Source organism: Lactuca virosa, chromosome 4, assembly GCF_052849685.1.
Source record: "Lactuca virosa cultivar CGN04683 chromosome 4, Lactuca_virosa_CGN04683_v6, whole genome shotgun sequence".
Taxonomy (NCBI): Eukaryota; Viridiplantae; Streptophyta; class Magnoliopsida; order Asterales; family Asteraceae; genus Lactuca; species Lactuca virosa.
The window spans coordinates 206,077,117-206,088,574 of record NC_136429.1 but is presented as its reverse complement, the minus strand read 5'-3'; positions in this window follow the sequence as shown (position 1 = coordinate 206,088,574).

Genomic DNA, 11,458 nt, shown 5'->3' with positions numbered 1-11,458 from the left:
CTAAGTATATAGTTGCGTCTGGGCAGCTCAAGAATTTTATTGGATGAAGAAATTCATCGGTGATCTGAATGTTCTTCCATGCATCAAAAATGCCATTGAGATGCTTTGTGACAACACTGGTACCATCGATATCGCAAGAAACTCGGTGGTTACTAACAACACTAGACACATTCAACGGAAAGTCAGTTTCATTCGTAGAGAATTAGAATTAGGAAATATACGCATTGAGAAGGTTCATATAGATGATAATCTAGCAAATCCGTTCACAAAGTCTCTTTCTCAAAACAATTTTGAGAGCCATGCAAAAGGAATCTATCTTTGATTAGCTAGTGATTGGATTTAAATATGTACTTTACTAATATATGGATATTTTGAACTCTGTAGCAATGATATGTAATCTCCTTTGATATATGAGATATCTCTTTTATGTTAGATATTATTGTATTCTATATTAGCATGTTATTTAATCCTTGAATAAAGACATTATTAAAAATTTTCCATATTCAGTATTATTGTGGGAACAACTGTGAATTAAGACTAATATGAATTAGATTGGTTGATTTCAAGTGGTGAAATAGCAAAGTGTTGTATCCAAATTCATATGTACTTGTTAGAGAACAACTATTGGATATGACCCACATCAAGAGTCACTTCATGGATCATTATCATAAGTAAATATTGAACACTGGTAAATATTTTTATGTTTTTCAACTTGAGATACATATTGGAGAACTCAAATATGGAGATTGTTATACTTTGACATGTTTGTAACCGTGCAATCATAAAATCTTTCTTTGGGTATAACATGAACTATATGAGAGTGTGTATGTAGTCAAGATGGGATTTGTTCGTCTTATGCATTGAGTATTATACATCTAAGGTAAGGGTGAGCATTTGGACCGAACCGAACCGGCTCTTGGACCGAACCGGTTATGGAGAATATTGTGGACCATGGACCGAACCGGATGAGTCGTGTCCGTGTCTGTGTCCGGGTCCGGGTCCAGGTCTGGGTTTTCCGGTTCTTGGACCCGTTTGGACCGGTATTACTTTAATTGCCTATAGTACAAGTCGTTAAAATCATTTTTTGGGTTTGATAGAACTTGTTAAAACAAATATGTTATTGGGTTTGATACGATACAACTTGTAAAAATGATTACGTTTCTGTTTCATGCATAACTAATCTACCTTGAGGTTATAATATTATAACTTGCAAAATTAATTTTCCAAATAAAATAAACTAACATATAAATCAAGTTCACCAATATCTCTTTCATATGATTTATCTGTCAAAGATACATAAAATTCAGAATTATAGTCTAAAATAATAGTTAAAATGTTGAAATATTTCAGCTTTGATAGCTCAACTTTGAAGGATTGTAACTCACTGAATATTATACCAAAATCAACAAAATTATAGTCTAAATTCCTCTGCAAACTGTAAACTAAATGTTTGAAAAAACCTTAGGTCAATCCGACTTAAAACAAATGAGTTATGGTTGTTTAAAAATTTTCACAGATTACAAAATTTTAAAAATCTTGCTGAAAAGCTGAAATTTTTCAGCTTTGATAACTCAACTTTGAAAGACTGTAACTCATTGAATATAATACCAAAATCAACAAAATTATATTCTAAATTCATCTACAAACTGTAAATTAAACTTTGGAAAAAACCGTATGTCAATCCGACCTAAAACGAATGAGTTATGGTTGTTTAAAAATTTGCACAGATTACAAAATTTTAAAAATGTTGTTGAAAAGCTGAAAATTTTCAGCTTTGATAGCTCAACTTTGAAAGACTGTAACTCATTCAATATAATACCAAAATCAACAAAATTATAGTCTAAATTCATCTACAAACTGTAAATTAAACGTTGGAAAAAACCGCATGTCAATCCGACTTAAAACGAATGAGTTATGGTTGTTTAAAAATTTTCATAGATTACAATTTTTTTAATCGGGTTCAACCAGTTGTAAACCCGGTAAAAAACGGACCGGTTTTGATGGATTCCTAGAACCGGGGGTCCAAAAAAAGGTCCGGTATGGTCCACTGGTCAAAATGCTCACCCCTAATCTAAGGTGTCTTATTTAAAGTTTGATGTCAAATGAGAATGAGTAGGTTCCATGTATCATATCTAACATGGTGTCTGAAACAAAGAGAAGATTGATACACTTACCATATACTTTAAATTTAGCTTTTGAGCTCTTGGAATTGGATGTTGATTGATGGCACCCCTCGTGTGTCGTTAGGGGCAGTAGCCCATTGCTAGACGTCATCTACTGTCTATGCCAGTCTGTAGTGAATTTTATGCAAGTGGGAGATTGTTGGATATATATATATATATATATATATATATATATATATATATATATATATATATATATATATATATGCTCAATAATCATTATTGAGTGATATTGCTAATGACATATGATCCTATAGTTTCAAACCTTAATCAAGTTGGTACTTATTGATTATTTATTATGAATTTGATTATTAATTAATAAATTCAACTCTTGTATTTAAATAGAGAATAATTATTGTTTTATGAAAACAATAATAAAAGAAAGAACAAACTAGTAATTATATCATATGGTATGGTTAATAAGTCATGTACAAATGTTTTGGACACTTTGGCTATCCATGACTTAACTTGTTTATTAATACTTTTGATTAAAGAATTTGGAAGAAATTCTTTGTCCTCCAATGGCCTCATGGTCGTAACTTCTTTAGATGCATGGAGGTTGCTTGTCATAAGTGAGACCAAAGTCTCGTTTGATAGTTGTTGTCCGGGAAAGTGTTCTCTAGGAAAGTGTTGTATGGGAAGTTTTATGACTGGGAAAGAAATTATGCTATTTGATTGTACATCTGACTGACTGTGTTGAATGATGAAAACGACCATATTACCATGTTGTTTTATACTGTGATGGATAAAGTTGTTGAATACTTATAAAAACATACAAATTGTCATAAAAATCAAAATCACACAATAATCATCTAAAAGACTGTTAGGATTAAATATCCTTGAATGATCGATTAGATTCAAATAGATTAAAGTAAGAACATGACAATGACTCAAAATATGTTGAATGATTAAAAGATCATGCCTCAGAAGAACTCGATGAAGAATTGCTATTGTAGAGGCGTGATTAGGGTTACAAGATTATTATCGGAGAATTCAAAACATGATGCATGCATGCATCTTAAATACTCTAACCCTAGATAATAAATACGGGAGGACATGCCCAACCCGTTTATGAAACAGTGTATACAAAAGGCCCAATGACGCAACACAATATACCCAACAATCTCCCCCTGTACGTCAATTGAGCGAGAAGCCCTTCACTGTTGAGTCTTCTTTACTGTCTTGAAGAGCTTGGTAATGACTGCGAGAAGATGCATGCGAAAGGAAATATACCAACGAATCATATCATAAAAATTCTTCTTCGTGGCATCATCATTCATCTTGCACTGGCATGTAATTTCCAAAATAAATTCCAAGAAAACTGTAGAGAACAGATGCTTGTCAGGCAATGCGAAGAGACACTTCTTCAAACTCGCTCCTGAACCACGATGAAACATCACGGTCCAGTTTTCTTTGTCAATCTTCCCCATCTGCATTTTGTTGATGTCGTTCGTTTTACCAGTGAGGGGAGCAGTGGGTTTCCTTTTCAAAACTGAAGCTATTTCAATATCGAAATTTGCGACTTCATAGACATACGAAACTAGCAGTCGTTTGATGTGAGACAAGACTGTTTCATACTTCTTCTCATCACCCATAAGGTAGTGCAGCCAAACAATCCAGTCATAGGGATTAAGACATGGCAGATCAGCAAAGGAAAATTCATGAACAACACTTTCTGATCCTCATGCCGTCTTGAACTTAACGTTCACGAAGCTTCCAGTTTGAATAGGCCGTATAACCTTCACAGCGGTAATCTTCTGTGCACTCCAAGTAAGGTACCGACGTTTACCTTGGGATAAGTAGAACTCAATCAAGGATTGATTGACATTCGTGTCAGAAGCTGGAGCATTCACTGTTGAATCAAAACACCGGAAGAGGAATGCTTTTGGAGTCATCGGCATATCGAATTGAGAATCTTGTGACTTCTCAAGATCGAATGAAGCAACAGGTTCCGGATAATACAGGCTTGGGTTGTCGATAGCTTCATTAAGAATTCGCTCTTTGGTCCAAGGTGGAAATAAAGTCTTTCGAATTTCCAAAGTCACTTGAGCTTCGCGTTCAGCTCTCTCTTTCGCTTCAGCTTCTTTCGCAATGCGAGCATTCTCATCCAAGAGTTGATCACGAGCCTTTCGCTTCAATTGATCAGATTCGTTTCCTCCTCCTCTTCGTTGTGCACCACTTTCTCTTTTCCTTTTGAACCCGAAGCTACATTAACCTTCGGTTCACCAATAACTTTCGCCTTATTCTCATCACGAGTTGGTTTTTTTTATGCTTCCCCCTTGTTTTGGAAAGACGGGAGGCTCCGAAATACCCTCAACCCTGTTCAACATTGCAAGAGCAGGACGAAGCTTTTCTGCCAAGTGTCGGCGAATGGAGATAGTGAGAATAGGATCGTGAGAGTCAATAATGTTGGAGAGTAATGCATTCACATCACCAACATAGCTACGAACAACTTCATGCTTAAACTTGAGTTCCTTGATCTCCTTGTTGGCATTAGCAAGTTTTGTTGCTGATACTTTGATTGCAGTGGTGTGAGCAGCAAGTTGATCCATAAGATTATTTTCAGCTGCGAGATCTTCAGAAAGCTTGGTTATCTTTGAAGATATTGAGGCTTGAAACTCAGCATGATCCTTTGGGAGACCAGTGTGAACTTGTACTAGAGCCTCCTTTTCCTTTCGCAGTGTGGTGTTCAGATTCGCAATTGCTTCACTTGCTTTAACAGTGTTGGACTTAGCGGAGGCTTTTAAGGTGGAGATAAAGGTTTGAGCTTCAGTGAGGAGTTTTTCGACTTTCGCAGTAACCTTAGTACATAGAGTGGTAGAGTCTGAAACTGCCTTATTCGCTTTGTCCAAGTTGGATTGATGCTCCTTGGTCATCGACTGGAAAAAGGCCTCAATCGCTACCTTAGAATAAGCATCAGAAGATGAAGCTTGAGAAGCATGGATCAGCGAGTCAAGTTTTTCAGTGATAACCTTAAACTGACGTTGAGTTACCGGAGCACCATCGTCACTGTCTTCCTGAACCCTGAATGGGCTGAATTCAAAAGAGTGAAATTCAAACCCATCTCCCTCAAAAAGGTATCGGAATCACCATGTCTAAGAGGGGAAAGTGGTGGTGATGAGAAACCAGCAGACAAACCTGAAGATCCTACTCCCGCATCAAATGCGTTGATAGTAACTGGAGGTTCAACGTTCGTGTTTGTAGTTGTGGTGGTAGTTGTAGTGGATTCAGTGAACATGGGGATAGATGAAGCAATAGAGGTTGGAACTTGAGAAGTGACAGGAGGTAGGCATGGTGCAATGGTAATTGGTGTGGAAATGGTAGTAGTAGAAGAGGGAACAGAGGTATTCTCGAAAAAGTCATCAGTAATACGAACTGAGACTGGAATGTGAAAGATTACCTCAGGGTTGGTAGATATAGGCTGCGAAACCTCTGGTTGGGAAGTAACATCAGTATCGTCGTTGTGCAAAGACTCCTCTATTTCAATGTGAATGTCTGACTGAGTGTCAGACGACGAATGTTCGCTATCATTTGGAGTAGGAGATTTGGCGTTGCGAGCTGCTTTCTTCGATTTTCGCTTCTTAGGTGGTGGAGGAGGCGGTGCAGATGACTCGCCCTTACCTTCGATTTTCCCCTTTATTTCTCCCTTTTTGCCCACCCTTCTTAGGTTTATCTGCTTCATCAATGATGGATTGCATTTCAGGAGTGAGGGGACGAAACCTTGAAGCACAAAGTTTCCTGTAGCCTTCCAAAATCTTGCTAGATGCTGGCACATCATGGAACATCGCCTCTGGAATTGATCCAATAATTGGAAACTTAGAGTTGTCAGCAATAATAATCTCGGTGGTGTGAAACATTGAGATAGAGGCCACTATATCACCCTGCATCACATGAATCTGATAATTATCGATTTCCCATTGAACAATGACTGTTCAGAAACGGGCACATGAGATCTCATCGTGACAAGTGGTTGAGTGGGTGTTTTGTACAACTTGATCCTAGAGAACAGTTCCAAAATCGACGTTGAGACCTGTATAAACGTCGTAGATAATCGACATGAAGAGCTTGGTGGCGCAATCGTGATGGGTTTTGAGCATTCTAACACTCCTAAGTGTACATGCAACCCTAGAAAACCTTGGATCTATGTTTGTCTAAAATACATGCAAAATACTTTTTCCAAGGTTCATAATCCTAACCAGCATACATGGGAACTTTAATCATAAAAGATGGCTAGAATTACATACCTTGTTGTTGTTTTGATTCCATGATAACCTTGAGAGCCTAGCACGCCAAGTGTGATGCCTCAAATGTTTCACACAACACCAAATGCTCTTGGAATAAACTTTGAGAGAATGTAGAACACTTCTAATTCGGCTTGCCCTCTTGTCTCACTAGTGTAGCCGATTTTGGTAGATAACATGTGCTTTATATAGTGTGTTGCATTAGGGTTACACCATGTAAACCCTAATGTGACATGGCTCTTCATTTCCATGACCCATGGGTTTGTAACTCCCATGGAGCATCCATGGAGCATCCTATGGACCTTAGCCCAATCCTGATAACCCATGGAGCCTTTAGCCCACTATACAAGTTATGGATGATTTACATAATCAACCCATATATTTAATTAGTCTCCTTTTGATCACTTAATTAATCCTAGATTAATTCTTGATCAATACTAATTAAATAATATTATTAATATATTAGAACTTATAATATATTAATAAACCACAAGTGTTATTTCTCTCATTTAGTCTATCCAAATGCATGATGTCATGCAACCTAAATGGACCATGCCGGGTCGGGTCAAGTACATACCAGAAATAGTTATGGACTTAGACACCTTATCTAACAGTCTCCCACTTGGATAAGTCTAATAACTATAACTGCAAGTATGTCTTCAGGAACCGATCAACAATCGTAGCTCTTTTCAAGGTCTCTCGGAACTGAGAAGATAATGATACGCCATTTCAGATAAGTGATCATATAATCCTCTGTTCTAGATATCAGCCAGACAAATACATGGAACAATGTCTTACTTTTGTCCAACAGTTTGTTTCCCGATTTCCGATTTGTTTGACATATAACTTAATTGAACACATCAACTTAGTTCTGACCGGGCCCGGTACATAGGTCAAAACATAATCATCGAGGGGCCCAGATATCGCTTCTAATCCAAGAAGGAACAGATAAACTTCGACTCATATGCTTGTTCTACTACTTGTTAAATCACACACAAAAGCACGTTTTATAACATCGAGTTACCAATGCGTTTTCGCACGATCAATGCATAACCAACTCATAGACAACATGACATATCTCTAGGTTTGAAGACTTATATGATATTACCGTCTCACGATCAATCGAGATAAATTCCATGAAGTGATACCAGCGAGCGTGGGTTGAATCCAATACTCAGAACGTATGAGCACTCATGAGTGTTGAGGCCATGTCCAACATCTTAGACCACTACAACCAACTCATGACAGTCTTAATTCATATCTACTTCCAACATATGACCGACTGTGGATAATTTGAATAATATGTAAAACACAACATAAATATTCTGGAAGTCAAAACATGCAAATGAAATAATAGTAAACGATTGACAAAAGATAGCAACACTTTACTTATAAATAAAACACACCTTTTATTCATCATCAAATGTCAATTTACATTTTACAAATTTCGAAAATTATCTAACTACTAAAACTAATATCATCCATCAGCCCTATGCTCCTTGCGTGCTGGAGATGCTTAACCCTACCCAGTCCCTTCGTGAGGGGATCTGCCGGGTTCTCATCCGATGATACTCTTTTTGCGACGAGGAGTCCTTCTTCTATACGATGTTTGATGAAATGGTATTTTCTATCAATGTGTCTGGATCTCCCGTGATCCCTTGGTTCCTTTGCTAAGGCAACTGCGCTTTCACTATCATAGAAAATCTCTATAGGCTCCTTTATGGCTGGTACAACTCCAAGGTCTCCAATGAAGTTCTTTAGCCATATCGCCTCCTTTGCTGCCTCGCTTGCCGCTATATACTCTGATTCGCAAGTTGAATCAGCCACTGTCTCCTGCTTGGAACTTTTCCAAGAAATTGCTCCTCCATTTAAGGTAAAGACCTAGCCCGACTGAGAGCGAAAATTATCCCTATCAGTCTGGAAGCTAGCATCGCTATACCCTACAACTCTCAAGTCATCACTCCCACCGAGGATAAGGACCCAGTCCTTAGTCCTCTGCAGGTACTTGATAATGTTCTTTACTGCAATCCAGTGAGCCTTACCAGGGTTCCCCTGATACCTGCTAACCATGCTTAAGGCAAAGGCTACATCAGGACGAGTGCAGGTCATAGCATACATGATCGAGCTTACTGCAGAAGCATAAGGTACTCGACTCATTTCTGCTATCTCAACCTCGGTACTCGGGCTCTGAGTCTTACTTAATCTAGCATTACTCTGGATGGGTAACTCTCCTTTCTTGGAGTCTTGCATGCTGAACCTTTTCAGCACCTTTTCCAAGTATGTACTCTGACTAAGTCCAATTAGTCTTTTACTCCGGTCTCTCAGAATCCTTATCCCTAGGATATAGACAGCTTCTCCAAGGTCCTTCATAGCGAAACACTTCCCAAGCCAGGACTTCACTTCCTGCGGGGTTGGGATGTCATTTCCTATGAGTAGTATGTCATCCACATACAGTACCAAAAAGCTAACTATACTCCCACTAGCCTTGACATATACACAAGATTCATCTTCACTCCTTGAAAATCCAAACTCTTTAACTTTCTCATCAAAGCAAAGATTCCATCTGCGAGGTGCTTGCTTTAATCCATAGATGGATTTATCAAGCTTACACACTCTATTAGGGTACTCTGTGCTGAAAAAACCCTCTGGCTGATTCATGTAAACATCCTCAGCCAACTTCCCATTGAGGAAAGCGGTTTTGAAATCCATTTGCCATATTTCATAGTCATGAAATGCAGCTATGGCTAACAATACCCTAATAGACTTAATCTTGGCTACTGGTGAAAAGGTCTCATCATAATCAACTCCTGGAGTTTGAGAAAAACCCTTTGCAACCAGTCGTGCCTTATAAGTGTGTACATTACCATCCATGTCGGTCTTCTTCTTGAAGATCCATTTGCACCCAACTGTCTTGCGACCTGGTACATTGTCAACCAAGTCCGAGACCTGATTGTCATACATGGACTGTATCTCGCTGTCCATTGCCTCTTTCCATTTAGCAGACTCAGGGCCTGCCATGGCTTCCGCATAGCTGTTAGGTTCATCTAGACTTACCAGTGTCTCATCACTGATAAGTGTCTCACCTTCCACAGTAATATGGAAACGATAGTAGTGCTCAGGTGCATTCCTAACTCTCGTAGAACGCCTCAGAGGTACAGACTCGTCAATTGGATCAACAGGAGTTTCCTCCTCAAGTTGAGTGCTAGGTTTTGAAGTTCCTTCACCACTTGACTCCTGAATTTCTTTAAGGTCAATTTGCCTCCCACTGTTTCCTTGGCTTATGAACTCTCTCTCTCTCTCGAAAGACACCCATCCTTGCTACAAATACCACAATCTCACTAGGTCTGTAGAAGAGGTAACCAAAGGATTTCTATGGGTAGCCGATGAAAATACACCTCTCACTTCGAGGTTCGAGCTTATCGTGAGTCTCACGCCTCACAAAAGCCTCGCAACCCCAAATCTTGATGTGGGCTAGACTAGGAACTTTTCCAGTCCATAACTCGTGAGGTGTTTTGGCAACCTTCTTGGTAGGGACCAGATTCAGGATATGGGCGGCGGTCTCTAAGGCATACCCCCAGAATGAGATTGGTAGCGAAGCTCGACTCATCATGGAACGAACCATGTCCAACAAGGTTCGATTACGCCTCTCAGCTACACCATTCAACTGTGGTGTCCTGGGAGGTGTCAATTGTGAGACAACCCTACATTCCCTAAGATAGTCGAGGAACTCTGTACTAAGATACTCACCACCACGATCGGATCGAAGCATCTTAATGTTCCTGCCCAATCGATTCTCTACTTCCTGTTTAAACTCTTTAAACTTATCGAAAGTCTCTGACTTATGCTTGATTAAGTAGACATATCCATATCTACTATAATCATCCGTAAAAGTCATATAATAACGATTAGCATCCCTTGTGGCAGTTTTGAAGGGTCCACACACATCCGTGTGTACTAGATCCAACAAACCTCCATCCTTTTAGAGTTGGCCTATGTGTTTCTTGCTTACATGTCCAAGACGAAAATGCCATAATGATGCTTTATCCAAGTTATTATCATTAGTAGAATCAATACACAACACATTATTCCCTAAATTATCTACAACAGACACAGCTTCATACACACCATCACAAGGTAATGCTTTAAAATAAAACACATTATTAAAGAAAGCATTTATTCCACTAACTTCATTATCAAAAGAAAAGGTAAACCCTTGTTTGTACAAAGCAAGAAAGGAAATAACATTTCTTGCCATTTCAGGCGAATAACAACATTTATTCAAATCTAAAGTAAACCCACTACTTAGCAACAAAGTATAAACTCCAATCTTGGTGACAGGTGAAACTTTCCTATTCCCCATGATCAAGTTTATCTTTCCATGCTCCACATTCTCACTTCTTCTTTGTCCGTGCAAATCAGAACACATATGAATACCACAACCGGTATCAAGGACCCAAGAGTTAGAATAGGGTGAGTTATTACATAATATAGTGTAAATACCTGCATGGTTGGGTTTCACTTTCCCATACTTCAAATATTGCTGGTACTTTGGGCAGTTCCGCTTCCAATGTGCCTTTTCATGGTAATAGAAGCATTCAGCCTCTTTTGGGTCAGCAGAAGGAGTGACGAAACCTTTCTTGGTTCCGCTTGAAGAGGAGCCATCAAGGGTCTTACCCTTGGTACCCTTCGAAGGGTTCTTCCTCTTCTTCCCTCTACCTTTCCCGATTTCCAGGACAGGTGCGGAGTTTGGAGTAGGAGTAGGAGTGGTAACAACCGACTTACCTTTAAGACCTGATTCTGCGGTCTTTAGGAGTCCTTGAAGTTTGTTGAGGGTGACTTTTTCCTTGTTCATGTGGTATGTCATGCGGAATTGATCATAACACGATGGTAAGGAGTGAAAAATGATATCTATTGCTAACTCCTCTGGGAAGTTCACATTCAGCTTCATCAAACGGTCCACATACCTTTATATTTTCTGCATGTGGCATGTGATGGGTTCACCATCTTTCATTCGGGTTGTTATCATGGAGGAGA